Below are 16,767 nucleotides of genomic sequence, written 5' to 3'. Positions count from 1 at the left end.
CATTCTTCTACTCATTTTGTTATGTACATCGTCTTTGTTCTCTTTCCCAAATGGCTGTTTGCACTGAAATAGAGGCCATTTAGTAATCCCTAGAGGTACTGCGGGAATATATGTTATGCATTTTTTTTGTGACATCACAAAAGCTAGGGCTCTCCAGGGTACAAGATATTTTTCAGGGAGGGCCAAATGACGATGTCACTTAGAACTGCCATGACCTACCTGCTAAACAGCTTTCTTTACATTCACCAGGTTCGAGTTTGCCTTTTCCAGGAATGTCTACTGTGACACAGTGGTAACATTTATGTACTACACCTCTCTACAGCTGGAAACTTCTCTTGCTTCATCAGTGGTTACAGGATCTACATGGAGAAAGTCAGTTACGGGCTTGTATTGAGTAGAAAAGATCTAGAAACATGGGATGTAGGAGATTCTTCTGGATAATAATTCTATTCCCACGTCCATTCCTGTGACAAACAGTTCAATTTCCTAGGTTTTCCCTGTTTCCCACAGGCTATTTTTTCTCTACAGATGTTTAATTGAGTGAATTTTTTATTTCATTTTCTAATTGTTCATTCCTTGAAAGGGGACTTTATAGATTTTCCTGAATGTGTACTCAAATATACTGTTTTCAAATTCCAGTTTTTTGGCAATGATTTTGGAAACAAACATGGCCAAACTATGAAGTGAATTTAACAGTGTAAATATTTTGTACCTACATAAAATGATAAACTCCCAAATTTTTATTTTATGCAAAAAAATAACTGCCTGAGTAAATAAAAGGACAGCGTGGACTATGTAGTCCCATTAGATATCATTTCTGTAAAATCTACCTTCCCTTGTTCCAAGGGTGAGATTTCAGGATTTTGGATGTTTTAAGATGATTCTTTCTTCAGGCCAAAGATAAGATACAGGAGGATTGCCAGGGAGGGAAGAATTTGAATTCCAATGAAACCTCAACTTTATTAGTATCATAAGAACAGGAGCGAGTCTATTTGGCATTGCCATTTGTGGATTCTACATTCTTGATATACCTGCTCAGAGTCCATGTTAAATTCCATCTAATCTCATAGCTGTAGGAAAAGTGGAATAAATGACAATAAACATAAGTGGTTGGGGGTGAACTTGGGTATCCCCAGAAAAGTCACAGGTGCCAGGTATGCAAGAGGTTCTGATAAACCTAATGGGATGATGGTAGTTGAAATACCAAGCAGCAAAGAGATAGAACCACTAGAGTCTGCCTCCTGTAGCTAGACATAATCAGCCACCAAAACTAGATAAGATTGATGATCTTAAGAAGCACATTCTGTCAGGAACCAGATATAGATCTTTCCTAAGGGACACACCAAGAGCATGTCAAATACAGAAGTGAATGTGTTGTTGCAAAAATATAAAAATAAAAAAAATTGTCTTATATTCCGCTATCTCTGGCACTGTAGTTTCCCAAGTCTCTGCTAAATATCTTGGTTGAATACATCCCCACTCCTCAGCTGCCCAGTGTCTCATAGTCCCACACATGATCTTACACTCAAAACCTCACATGAAAGAACACACAACACAATAAACTTTGATCCAATTGATAAGATTTAATACCCTACTTAAGCATACAAAACCTGGTACCATCCATACCTTAGGAACATTAATTCCAACCAGTAAATACCCAGAGCAGAATCCTAACCTCACCTGCCATGGCTTCTCACCTCTCCTCCTGTCTCTCCTTTTTCCTCTAGTCTCTTCTATTTCCTTCAAACTTCTTTCCTGCCCATCCTTCCTTTTCCTCCAATGATAGGCCTCCTTCTATCCTGTACCTGCCCCTCACCTGTACTTCACAAATTTAATGGGAAATTGGTTCTGGGGAATTCACCTGAGTTCTGAGTACAGGACAAGGCAGCTGTCCTTGAAGCAGTGGATCAGGATCAAAATACAGATAACTTCACTGTAAACAACGTTTCTCCCTTTTTGTCCAGTTAAACAGACTTGTCATTTATATATCAATTGAGTAAGATAATTACCGTTCTGCAATTTATAAAGCATTTGATATACTCAACACCCAGTCCAAAACTATACCAGTTAGAAAGTACATTTAGTTTTTCATTCCAGCTTCATCAAGGCTTAAAATCTATAGTATGTCTTGGCTAGCTTGTATACTATCTGATAACTATCCAATAAAATATGTATAGTCAGAGTTATACAGCCTGATAAACAATGAGACTATAATCAGTATCCAACCCTGTCAGAAATCTGAGAATGACCAAATATCTATACACATAGGAAGCCTAAGAGGACTTCTAGAACTGAGAGGTTGTAGAGACAAATCTCCACTAGCACAGTCCACTGTTAGCAACAGGTGAGTTTTAGTCTTCAGCCTTCTGACACAAGATCAACTGACAGCCTACTGAAATGTAGACTCGGAAGGGCTCACTATCCTGTATTGGCAGGGTTTATCAGTCAAATCCTCTGGATAATTTGTCCTTTTCTGGATAGTATTAATCTGCAGATGAAACAGGCATTTTTTCCAGTGACTGCCTAGCCACAAAGTATTGCCTCACTTGGAGGTAGAGATGTTCAAATTCATCATTAAATCTGCCAAAGGGGAACAGTTAGGAGAAGATAAGTAATAACAAAAGATAAGTAATAACTTTAAATCTCAAATTTTGTGGATTTCTGACATTTTTGAAAAGCATCTATCTATCTAAGACAATCTGGACTGTTGTCTTTATATATTAATTTTGTTTTGATAGTACTCTTACAAAGTCAGAGCCATGACTTCGCTATTTGAATCTTAACTCACAGGTGTAAGCACCTCAGAAGTCTGTAATGAAAACAATAATAGGACTGTCTCTTGTAATTTTAAATTTTTCTGTCCAATAATTTCTATACCTAAACAAAGAAAAGATTAAGCTTAGTTACCAAAGGCGATTATGACTGTATAACTCAATCTAGCTTATTACTCCTTGCTAAATTTCAACCAATTTTTCAATTCTTCATAAAAAACAACTTTAGAATAAACACTTCCAGCCCCACCCCAAATATTCCAGGGAAATGAGTTGTACATGGGCGTTGAGATATCCTTAGGGGTAGGGGGTAGGAAGAATGAAGCAAATGCAATAGCCGATATGTCCTGACTGGTCCCAGCTGAAAGTCATTGAGACCAGGATTCCAAGTAGTCACAGTCTGCAAAACACAACTCTCAAGACAAAGGTTTAGAATCGAGATATCTTTTTGTTTGATTCTCCTGAATATATTTTTCAGGCGGTCTACCACTATCAAACCTGATCAGTATGACTCTGTGAGGTTTCCAGAATCCTAAGCAAAATTTTTAAAAACACAAGGACAAAATCTTTCTCCCAAAATAATCTGTTACTTAATCTGAAACAAGAGAAGCTTGGATCTTACACTCCCTCCCAGAGTAATAATATAAGCATAAAACTCAAATTCACACCCATCATAAAGATTAAACAATTTTTAAAAAAGGAATTTATGTAAAAATGATTCTGATATAAATCCGTTCTTGGTGATATCAGGAAATAAACCCAAAATTCCCATGGAGCCCATGTTAAGAGAATTTGAGCTTGCTATTGTCGTAAATATCAAAAGTAACCGAAAACCATCACTAGACTTCATCAACGAGCCATATAGTGGGGTAATTCATACCTTCTATCAATTCTAATATCAATAAGGAACACTTTAAACCAGGACTTTTGCCCAAAATATCTCAATCTGTTAAGCTCTCTAACTGGAAGCCACAGATTTTTCTTTACCCTTAATAACTTCTACAATATATGTCTGCATTCACTTTCCCTGGTGTTACAGACATTTCATCACAACTCTCTACTTGGTAGTGCCTAATTTTTTCCCTAAGTTCTGAGCAGTAGATGAAAATCCCCACCTAATTCAGGTAATCTCTCTACTCTCTTCTTTCTAAAAACAAACTTAATCACTTGTTAATAATACCTGAAAAGAAGTAAAACCTTGTGTAACTAGGATTTCCACCAAAAATTCCCATGTGGATCCCATGTTAAAAAGAAAATGAGTATCCTGAAAGACATTCTAAACAACTTTATTTAAAAAGCAGCTTTAATATCTTAACTCTCTGAGCTGCCATTACTTATTACACAGAATGGTACCAACATCCTGTCAGCCCAGGATGTTTCCCCATTTCTTTGTTTGATTTTCTGCTCTTAAGTTATCAAGAATTAATAGGGCACCAGAGTCCTCTTACTTAGAAAATAAAAATTTTATTTTTATGATTACTAGTGGATTCTTGCCCATCACCTTGGTTTGCCATCTGTTGTTGTAAAAAGAAAAAAGAAAAAAGAAAACTTGTTTTTTTTACCCTGCTATCACTAGCACCGGAGTGTCCCAATATATCTGGTACATATCTTGGTGAAAACACATCCCTACTCCCTGTCCGTCCAGTTTCCCTTGCCGCCACACACTTTTCTATATTCAAACTCTCACATAGAAGAACACATAACACAATCATTTTGACCCAATTGATAAGATATAATTGCCCACTTAAATATACAAAACACTTTACCATCCATCCCTTAGGAATATTAATAACAACCTGTACATACACAGAGCATAATAGTAACCTCACCTGCCATGGCTTCTCACCCTCTCTTCCTATATCTCCTTTTTCCTCTAGTCTCCTCCTCCTCCTTCAAACATCTCTCTCACCCATCCTTCCTTCTCCTTCAATGGCAGGCCTCCTTCTATCCTGTACCTGACCTTCACCTGTACTTTACAAATTCAATGGGAGGTGGTTCTGGAGAAGTCACCTGAGTTCTGAGTACATGAGTAGGCAGCTGTCATTAGGGTAGTGGAATTAGCATCAAAATACAGATAACTTCATGGCAAACCACAACAAGTAGCTTTGATATCCTAGAGATATCTTTAAATCCATGTAAAATTGCAAATGTGATCAGGTTCTAGTTTCTTCTTGTCCTTGATGCTGAGAAAAGTGATACCCAATAGTGTATGAGAACAAATATTACATAGTACACGTAAAGAAAACAAATTACTCCCAAGGCCAGCGTAACTTCATAAGTAAGCAATTTGAATTTAGAGAGAAATGGTTTAATATTGTATTATTTATCTTTAAATATACTCTAATAAGAATCTTTTAAAAAGCACAAATCTAAATATCTTTATAAGAATGTCATATCTACTTTAAATGATCAGAATGCACACCTGTGAATGTCAAACCTTATTAAGTCCTATCAGGAAGCTGAGGGTACAACTGGGACAGAAATCTGTCCTCAGCAGTCCAGCCTCTGTGACAGTCACACCATTAGCCGGTGCCACCATTGTACTTGATGCCAGATCTTAAAAAGTCCCAGCTTTTCCGAACTTCAAATTGTCCCCTAAATTGTTTTTTTTTCTTTTTTTTTCTTTTCTTTTTTTTTTTTTTACATCAGAGCCAGTAGTTAAATCATGTTAGACAGCTTAACGAACAATTTTATTTTTCCAAATTTTTTTATGGGTGATGGCCATTGCTCATTATTCTACATTTCCTTGGGTGATGGTGGAAGCATTGGTCTGCCACAGAGGAAACTCCTAAAAGACCTCCACCACTATTATTGCAAATGCCAATGATTTTGCTCCCTGAGTGGTGGGAAGCTACGGGACGATTTTTATGTACTTCTTAGAATTAGAGAGATATGAGGGGAAAAACCGAATGAAACACTTCATGAAGTTCTCAGTACACTTGGTCCTTGGTTCTATGACTCACCAAGGTGCAATGAGTCAGTGCTAAACAGTGGGCCATACTCCAGGATTTCTAAAACACTGTGCCATTCCTCCTTCAAAGGCCTTGGCCATACTCCATGCCAGAACCAAATTTAAACAATGCTTTCACCATGGATAGAATTTGAAATAATATACTGAATAGGGAGAGTGGGCAGCTTTAACTTGTCCTTCACTTTAATGGAATTACTTTAAGTTTCTTTATATTTAGCTTGATGTTCATTACTGGCTTGCTGTCCATTGCTTCTACTATGTTTCTCCATAGGACTGGTCTCCCTTATCACTTTCAAGCTTTAAGCATAAAGAGGGATTGCAATTGCTTTTTCAGCATCTAGTGAGATTATCATGTGATTTTTTTTTCAGTTTCATTTTATAGTAGATTATATTGATGGATTTTCAGAAATTGAACCATCCCACTAGAAATTAAAAATTACACAGCATAACCTATGAAAGGGAGCACATACTCGCCTGCATACTCTAAAACCACTCCCCCCAAAAAAAGCAAAAACAGCATGTAAACAAAAAAAAACATGCACCCTACAGAACAGATTTTATACTAACATACACACTCAAGCATCCCACAAAAAAACAAAAACAAAAACAAAAACAAAAATACATGCAAGCAAGAAAACCCCACACCCCCAACATCAAAATAGCATGAAGTAAATATCACTGGTCACTAATACCTTTAACCATTAATGTCCTCTATTAAACAATAAAAGGACAGAGGATAACACAATGGATTTAAAAACAGGATCTGTCATTCTGTTGCATTCAAGAAACACTCCAGCAATTGTGATAGACAAAGCCTCAGACTAAGGTGTTGGAAAAGGTTTTCCAAGAAATTGAAACAAGAAACAAGATGGTGTAGCCATTCTAACATCCAGCAAATCAGTCTTTCAACCAAAAGTAATCAAAAGAGAAGGGGAAGGACACTTCATATTCATCAGAGGAATAATCCACCAAAATGTCATCTCAAATCTGGGTGTCTATATCCCAAAGACAAAAGTAGCAACATTAGTGAGAGAAATATTGCTGAAGCTCAAATATCACATCGAAACTCACACATTAATAGTGGGGGACATCAATGTGACATCTCAACAAGGGCAGGTCATTGAGACAGAAACTAAAAAAGAAAACAATAAAAATAAAGATATAACTGACACGAGTTTAAATTAATCTGACCTCACCGATTTCTACAGATTTTTTCACATGAACACAAAAGTACACACTTTCTTTTCAGTACTGCACGGAACCTTATCCTAAACTGAACATGTTCTCCCTCACAGAACAAGCAACAGCAGATACAGAAAGACTGTTCTAACCATTGAAACATCTCAGAACACCATGGATTAAAACAATAACAAAAAGTCAATGAACTCATGGAAATTCAATAGCTGGAAACTGAAGCACCACCAGTTCAGAGAAGACTTGAAAAAAAAAAGTGTTCTTAGAATTCAGTGAAAATGATGGCATAACGTCTCCAAACTTAAGGCAAATAAGGAAAGCAGTGCTAAGAGGAACGTGCACATGCAGCAGAGAGCACTTTCATAAAGAAACCGGAGTGACCCCATACTAGCAACTTCCCAGCACACCTGAAAGCTCTAGAATAAAAAGAATCAAATACATATTAAAGGAGGGGACAGAGAGAAATGATCAGACTTGGGGTGAGAGTGATCCATCAGAAACAAAGAGAATACAAATATCAACAAAAACAATAACTGATTCCTTGGGAAAATCAACCAGACAGACAAACCCTTAAACAGATAATGTAATAGAAGGTAGGACAGCATCCAAATAACAAAATCAGAAATGAACAGGGAGTCAACCTATTGACACTGATGGAAGGCACAGAATCATTAGGTCTCAAAAACCTGCTGTCTACAAAATTAAAATCTCTGAACTAAATGGATGATTGTGTAGATGAATACCACTGACCACAAGTAATCTGAGGTAAGATGAACTATGTAAATAGCTCTACAACCCCAAGAGAGACACAAACAGTAATTAAAAGTTTCCTCACTGAAAAATCCCCAGGACCAGATTGATTGAGTGCAGACTCCTACCAGATTTTCAAAGAATTCTCAACCTACTCCAAAACACAGAAACAGAAGGAAAATCGCCAAACTGATTCCATGACAGCACAGTTGCCCGGACACCAATATCACAAAACGACTCAAAAAAGAAAGAATTTCAGACGAATTTCCCTTACAAACATCGGTGGAAAAAATACTAGGTAAAATGCACCAAAACAAAATCCAAGGACATATCAATGTGCCATCCAGCGCCATCTACTAGGCTTTTTCCTGAGGATGCAGGAGTGGATCAATCTATGAAAACCCATCAAAGTGATCCACCATATTAACAAACTGAACTGAAAAAAAATATTCTGCCCACAGCATTTCACATTTATGTGGGAGCGCCCCTTGAATTTAACTTTGTGGTAGTTGCTTATCATGACAAGTATATATATAAATTTGTACATATATATTTTAGTAAAGTAACATATTAAATTGTTATATCCTAACATAATTTATAACAAATATTAATATATTATATTAATATTAACATATTGTATTTATACATAAATTATTATATTCATATGTTAAATATAATTAATATTATTATATTGTTACTATATTAAATTAATACATAGTGATATAATATTGTAACTGATATATTACATTAATATGTCAAAATTAATATAGTAAGTATTAATATATTAATATGAATTATTAATATCCACTATTACAAAATGGTGTGAAGGAGCTGAATGAAGAAACAAGGAAAAAATTGCAAGACTATCTCTTTAGATGCTGAAAAGCCTTTGAAAGAATCCATCGTCCTTCCCTATTTATGGTCTCAGGGAGACCAGGGATGTCAGGCACATACCTAATGCAATAAAATACTAAAATAAATCCAAAATATATTACACAAAATGCAATATAGCATGGCAACTGTTCATATCAAAATAAGGGGGGAAAAGCAAAAGGCAATTCAACTAAATTGGAGAATGAGAACAGACTTCTAATCTCACAGCATCCTTTCAGTAAATTCCTTAAATTCCCAGCTAGAGCAAAAAGACAATCAAAGGAAGTCGAGGGGATGATATCGGAAATAGAGAACTCAGTGTATCGCCATTCACACATCATATAATAGTGAACACATTTGATCCCAAAGTTTTACCAGAAATGACCTATATATGAAAAACACCTTCAGCCAAGTGGACAGATTAAATGAAAATAATCTGTCATGCAAATGACATAGAGGCTGAGAAGAAATTATGGAAGCAACACCAATCACAATGGGTATATTTTATTTATATAAAATATAAAATATGAAATATAAAACAACTCTAACCTAGCACATCAGAAACATGTCTGTTGTGAACTCCAAGTCTCTGAAGAGAGAAACTGAGGAAGGTAGCAGAAGACAGAAAGACCTCCCTTGCTCACGGATGGGTAGAATTAAGAGAATCAAAGAGGCAATCTTACTTTTGGGTGAAGATACAAAGTTGCTATCTTGCAGTCAGGTGTGACATGGTTGCCAAGGTGCATGCAGGACTAAAGGCAATCTTACAGTCTTGTGTGGAGTCAAAGAAGACATCTTGCTGTTTGGGTGTGACATGGTTGCCCAATGGGCACATGTGACATCATTGGCTGAGGAAGCAGGGTCAACCTGAAACATCTCCGGCTTTCTAGCATGCAGATTGTGTCACAATTTCTAAATCACATAAGTCACCGAAAATAACCAGGGTAAAAATCTCTGACAGAGGGATGGCAGGCATTACTGGAGAAGGAAATGGCTTTGATATCTGTAAGAACAAACTGCTCATGCCACGCCTTCCAGTCAGCCCAAGTATCATGGGATGAGGAGATCTAGATTTAGAGACTGAATGTTTAATGTTTTCTTGGGAAATTTTAGCCTGCTCGCGACAGTTCACTGTTATCAGGAAATATTTGAAGTGGAATACTATGCAGGTATGAAAAATAAGGACATTCTGAAGCTGCGGTCAACTAGAATGAACGAGTTGAGAAACCTGAAACTCCTCTGGGTGAGATCATTGAAGACCTCGAGAAAAAGCAACACTGGGCCTTGGTCACTGAAGACAGATATCCATAGAAAATACAGCAGACATGACTGAGGAAGAAACAGCTGTGTCTACTGGACTATTGAGAAATAGTTAGAGCCACTACAAGGGGAGATCTCTATTAACAGAAAATTTGATCCAGAAATACTGTTGAGGAAAGCTTGTTGAAATTTCTGAACCCAATGTGTCCATAAAGAAAACACACAATCTGGTTAGTATGATTATAATCTATAAATGTGTATTGGGTAGATCAAACCCTATCATAATGAATTCCCCAACCATAAAACCCCTTGCTACATGTGCTTTCTCCAGGCAATATGGATTCTTTCCATCATTACTTCATCCTCTTTTTCCTCACTCCTCTCCCTTCCCCTCTTACCCTCTTCTGCCTCTCTACCTAAACCCACAGTCAAACCTCCAGTACCATCTTTCCCCTCCGGCTATCAGTAATAGGCTCTAGCATCTACTGACCAGTTAAAATGGGAAGAAGGTTCATATGCGAGCACAATCACCTGAGTTCTTGATAGAGGGCCAGTCAGGGGGAAACGTCCTTTGAGGAAGCAGATAAATATCAGGATACAAATTGCATTTGCTGGGGGAAGAGCAAATCCTTATAATGCTTTCCATATCTATCCAGTGGATTCTGAGAAAATGGGGAATATTCTTCCTTAAGACCCAGCTATACTACACCTGGTCTTATATCTGAAAAGACCTCGGCCATACGGCAAGGACATATACTCCATTATGTTACTAGTGGATTTCTTCACAATGAACAGAAAATAGAAATAAGCCAGATGCCTCTCAAATAAACAATGGCTACAGATAATGTGGTTCATTTACACAATGGAATACTACACACATATGAAAAATAAGGACATTGAGAAGCTGCGGTCAAGTAGATGGAATAAGAAAGTATTGTCCTAATGAGGTTACTGAGACCCAAAGTAACATGTAGATATTCACTTAAAAGAGGGTTTTAGCCATAAAGTACAGATCTCACACACTAAGATCTACGGAACCAAAGAGGATAAACAAGTAGAAAGGGCCAAGAAAAAGTCTTGAATTTCACTCAGAAGGAGGAATAAACTAATGAGAGGAGGCAGATGGCAGGAAAAGATTGTCTGCCTAAGGGGATGGGAAGAGAAATGGGGTTTGAGAATCATTTCTTGGGAGAGACGGGCAAGAGGGACAGAGGGCCAAGAGAATAAACTGAAATCAAAGACTGTGCAGAATGGGTGCTATCTCTATGATTTTCCTGCAATCTGGAAAGTGTGAGGCTACCCCAGCGTCCATGAGGGTGACTTTAGCTGAGACTGTTAAAAGTGAGGATACAGATACTGAAATGGTCACTTTCTGTAGCCAGAGAGGAACCAAGGTGGAAGGATAAGGACCCAAACCCACCCCCAAAATTTTGACCCAGAAATTGCCTCCACCATAAGAAACACAGGGACAGAAATGGAACAGGAAAAGAGGGAATGGCCAAAGGATAAGTGGCCGGATGTGAGCCTTATCCTAATGGCAAACGACAAACACTGACATTAATAGTCCTTTCTTGTGTTTGCAGACGGGATGGTAGCGTTATTGTCCTCTGCAAGGCTCCACCAAGCAGCCGACTGACACAGAAGCAGAGGCGCACGGACAAATATCGGACGGAGCACAGTGATTCTCAGCAAAGAGCTGAAGGAAGGACTGAGAGAGGCAGAGGAGCACAATGGTCTTCACGTGGGTTCACTATACCTGTCGCCTGTCTGTGGATCCTGTTTTCCCACACGGGCGTTTCCAGGACCTGGTGGGAAACGATGAATCTAGTTCTGCAGAGACTTGATGTGCCAGGGGATTGGGTGTACCCAGAGGGGTCCTCCACTCTCTCAGAGAAAAAAGGGGAGAGGCTAGTAGGAGGGACTGTAAATGGTGGGACCCTGGAGGAGTGTGGTGACAGGGCAGCATTCAGAATGTTACCTGTTGAATAGATGCAACTATTCTTGCAAGGGGGCACAGGCATGACATCACTGGGACGGGGTGTGACATCATGGGTGTTGGTCATGACATGGTGTGGGTGGGACATGACATTATGAGAGTGGGACATGACCTAATGGAGGTGGGGGCATGATATCATAGGGATAGGGGCATGATATCATGATATCATGAAGCTTCAGGGAAAATAGATGAAACTAGAAAAAAAAAAAAGCCATCCCAAGAGTGAACTGAGACCTAGAGACACAAACATGGCGGGCATTTACCTATGATTGGTATCAGCTGTGAGATAAATGTTATTCTATCTACAATCTACAAATGCAGAGAGGACACAGAAAAGGAGAAGGCCGGTGAGGGGGAAAGCATCGACCTCTCTGAAAGGAAAACTGGAACAGATTCTGTGGGTGAGTGCGGATGACTGAGGACAGGAGCGGAATGTTGGTGGGGAAGATGGAGGGATAGCACGGTACAGAGAGAACGGGACAGACTTAGGGGACATACAGGTTAATGCAGAAACTCGATGGATGCACTGGTTAATTCATGGAATCTAAAGGGCAAACTCCAGAGGATTTAATTTGACTGAGAACGCAGAGTTCGAAACTTCAATCCTTTGAAATCAAGCAAGTGCGACCTCAGGGTTGGGACGGGGCACATTCAGTAGAGCCTGTTTCTGAGAAGGTCAAATGGAGATCTCTGAACAACAGACCGATGCTGGGACAGAGATTATAAAGGCTCAAGCAAACGAGGCCTTCGTGGTACCTTAAGCCTCCATCGATATCAATGCACCCGAAAACCCCTTCCCGCTCTCCAAGGTTTGTGTAGCCTTTGTTCAACCCGAGTAAAATATATGCACACAGCGCGTCCCTGAATACCTTCTAACAGAGTTGTGACACTGAATATCTTGGAGCAACCCCCAACTCACTTGCAGGCTGACCAATGTTCTGTTGACCGACTAGTTCCTGGGGCCTCTTCACACTTTTGCACCTGGACACTCTAGGAAGCATACAACAGAGATGTGTGTGTGTGTGTGTGTGTGTGTGTGTGTGTGTGTGTGTGTGTGTGTGTTTGTGTGTGTGTATATTTTTATGTGTGTGTTTCTATGTGTGTGTTTCTGTGTGTGTCTCTATAAGTGTATGTGTGTGTGTCCCTGTGTGTTTCTCTGTGTGTGTATTTTTTTGTGTGTCAATGTTTGTATGTGTGTGTGTCTGTGTGTGTCTCTCTGTGTGTATGTGTTTGTGTATATGTGTGTATATGTGTGTCTCTGTGTGTGTGGGTCTCTGTGTGTGTGTCTGTCTGTCTATCTGTCTATGTCTCTCTGTGTGTGTCTTTTTGTACATGTGTGTGTCTGTGTGTGTTTGTGTGCATATGTGTGTGTATGTGTGTGTGTGTGTATGTGTGTGTGTGTGTGTGTGTGTGTGTTAGTCACCCACAATCTAACCATCCTCACACACAGACTGACTGGATTGCTTTTCTTTTTGGAAGGTTGGCAAATCTTTCTCTTGTCCTAAGAAAACAACACCCTGGTTCTCAACTCTCTCTGAGAAGCCATGACAGGTTGAGTGATTTTCATGTATGAGGAGTCTATCCTAGTGAAAATTGCTTTCATGGATACAATTACTCTTGAAAAACATGTCTCAAAATTTACTTTCCTTAGTCTGTGACCCCTTGAGGGGATTATTCCATTATTATTATTATTATTATTATTATTATTATTATTATTATTATTATTATCATCATCATCATCATCATCATCATCATCATCATCATCATCATCAATATATATTATTATTGTTGTCATAATCATCATCATTATATATTATTATTATTATTATTATTATTATTCCAGGGTAATTCCATTATATTATTGTCTGCGCTGTTACCAGTGTGCTAATGTTCACTGATGGCAGCCAGGTTTTGGTTTACATGGGTCCCATTGGACAGCCAGGTTTTGGTTCTTGGAACTGAAAGTTATATTTACATGTTCCCAAGAGCAAATACATGCAAGTACAGAAAGTTCCTTGGTCTTCTACATGAGAGTGACACCCTCACATAGTCCTCTGATCTATTTGAGAGACAGAATTTAGACGAGCAATGAAAAGGTTTGTGACCAAAAACCCAAGTTAGTGAGAAATAAGACAGTTTTTCACAATTTTTCAGGCTTTTGGGATTAGTAGACATTACATAACCATCTTTTCACTCATAGCAGGAATAATCAAAATTATTAAATAATAGTAGGCAGAAAATTGTAACGACATATGTATGCTAGCTAATTTAAATTCCTTATTTCGTCTCTGGAACATTATATATTATCTTTCTGGTTCTTCTTGAAATTCTTTGAAGATGTGAAAACCGGTATGTGTTTATCTGTACACATTCATAAAGCATGGCTGTTGCTCTAGTGATGGACAGAAGGCACGACTGTCAAGAGACAGACTGACTTTCTTTCCAAAGGATTAAATCTTCATGTTCATGGAGGCAGATTTGGTCTTAGGTGCAGATGTTTAAAATCCCCTGACAATGCTTCCTACAGCTACCGTTTCCTATATGTGGTAATATCCTACGATGTGGGTTTGTTCTTTGAATTTTGTTTCAAGATTTACAAGAAAGTTTCGACTGCATGTAATATTTGGAGATGTTGTTTTTGGTTTTTTTTTTTTTTCTTTTCTATCGATGTTTTCCGGGGCATAGACTCTCAGGCATTTTCCAATCCATCCCTCACAGCAGGGGCTGCAAATGAGATGAGTCTTCATCAGGAATAAAGGAAAGAAGACAGGTAAGGTAATAGAGGACCCCCTGATGTATTAATCCCCTGTGAATCTGAGATGACAGTTGTCATCAACCTGTATATATAAACTTTAGCTTTACAACAAAGTACACTCACATCAGTTTAAACCTTTGTACTTTCATTGTGTAAATATTTGCAATAAAGTGAGTTTTCAAAGTGATAAAGTTCTGTGATGTGTGTAACACTTTTAACAGATTCCCTTGTATAACTTAATAGAATACAGAAATGGTTTTCCTTCATGTATGTAATGAAGACAGTGTCTTTTCTAACAAGATATGTAGTAATATTGGCCTCTATAAAATTTAATATATTCATACCTTGCCAAAACATCAACCACAATTACTTTTGAAATACTTCCTTTACTTACTCAGTGTTTTTTCTTAATATTGACTTTAAGATGCATTTAGTAAAATAAATATTGAGGAGGATGGAGGGAGGGAGGAGACTGAATGGGAGGGGAGGTAGAGAAGGGAGTGGGCTTTGGAGGAATTAGGTATAGGGAAAGCAGGGAAAAGAGAATTGAAGTCACAAGTGTGGGTTGCGCATCTCTAGGAAGTGCCAGAGATCTGAGAAAGGCGAGGCTCCAGGGTGTCTATTGGGGTGACTTTAGCAGTGGGGATACAGATCCTTAATTTGCCACTTCTGTAGCCAGGCATGACTCCCAGTGATGTGACAAAGACCAAAATCCACACACAAAACATTCAATCTAAAATCAACACAGCCTACAAGACCTTCAGAGACAAAGATAGATAGAGCAGACATGGAAGGAACATCCAACCAATGGTTAGTGCAGATTGAGACCTACCCCACGGGCAAGCATCAATCTCTGAACTACTAAAGATACTCTATTGTGCTTGCAGACAGAATCCTAGCATAACTGTCCTCTGAGTGACTCCACCCAACAGCTGAGAGAAACAAGTGTAAAGATTCAACACCAAACACTAACTGGAGCTTGGAGAGTCTTTTGAAAAAAAATTGTGAAGCATCGAGGCTCTGATGATATGAAGGACTCCACAGGAAGTCCAATAGAGTCAACTCACAGAGACTATTGGCGTATGTCAAAGACTGAAGCGCCAACAAGAGAGTGATCGTGGACTGAACCTGAGCCCCCAGGACATAGGTAGGAAATGTGTAGCTTTGTCTTCTTACGGGTTCCCCCGGCAATGGGTGATGGCATCCCATGAAGTTGGAGCACTGATTTTGGCATGTAAAGTGAGTAAATAAATAAATGAATTTTAAAGACACAGATGTCCCATCTACAGACAACATGTTTTGGGAAAACCCAATTCTAGTTGTTCAGTACCCACATGAAGACAAAGGCTGTGGAGTGCCTATGCCCTTTGAGGCCATAATCCTTTTCATTCTCTTCTTCCATCAGAGTCCCCAAGCTCCACCAGTGGTTTGGCTAGTGGATGTCTGCTTCTGTCTGAGTCAGCAGCTTAATGGAGTCTCCAAGAGGGAAGCCATGATAGACTCTTTTCTCCAAGCATAACAGATAATAGTGTCAGGGATCAATGCTCATCCATGGGGTGGGTCTTAATCTGCACTAACCATTGGTTGATCATTGCTCACTCTCTGCTCTATGCACGGCCCTTTCATTTCTTGTGGTCAGAATAAATATTGGGTCAAAAGTTGGTGTCTCTCTCACTCCATTTGGTTTGCTCTCTGGCTACAGGAAATGGCTTCTTCAGGTCCATTTTACTGAGGCTGTGAGTCTCAGCTAAGGAAACACCCACTGATTAATGGGCATCTCTTACCCCAGCTCTCTGCCTCTTTCTGGATATGACCTCTACCTCCACACTCCTATCCATCTAGGCTGTTGTGTCTGGCCTCAGTAGCAGAGGATGTGATCACAGAGACTACATAGGCAAGGTGAGGAAATACCTGTGGGGTCCCCTCCTACTCAGAGGAGAAAGGACTGGGGGAAGGCTTGTGAGAGGGGTGAACTGGAGGGGGGCAGTGTGCAGCAGGTAAAGTGAATAAATAAACAAATAACTATGAATATAACTAAGTCTACATGAAGGTAAGAAGCAGGTGTGTGTGTGTGTGTGTGTGTGTGTGTGTGTGTATGTGTGTGTGGGTTGTAAGTAAGTAAGTAAATTTGAAGTAAAGATCAGGTGTGCATGCGTCTGTGTGTGTGAGTGTGTGTGTCTGTGTATATGTATGTGTT

General features: G+C 38.9%; 1 long non-coding RNA gene across 1 annotated transcript in view; it reads left to right on the top strand.

Annotated features, from left to right (window-relative positions):
- Window positions 1-11,559, top strand: part of LOC134484650 (uncharacterized) — a 38,696-nt gene extending 27,137 nt beyond the window's left edge. The window contains exon 7 of the long non-coding RNA XR_010062230.1: window positions 11,403-11,559. This is a non-coding gene — a long non-coding RNA (uncharacterized LOC134484650). The remainder of the gene's footprint in view (window positions 1-11,402) is intronic.
- Window positions 11,560-16,767: the final 5,208 nt, after the last annotated feature.

The sequence above is a fragment of the Rattus norvegicus genome (genome assembly GCF_036323735.1).
Source record: "Rattus norvegicus strain BN/NHsdMcwi chromosome Y unlocalized genomic scaffold, GRCr8 chrY_unlocalized_23, whole genome shotgun sequence".
Lineage (NCBI taxonomy): Eukaryota > Metazoa > Chordata > Mammalia > Rodentia > Muridae > Rattus > Rattus norvegicus.
This window is presented reverse-complemented; position numbering and strand designations above follow the sequence as displayed.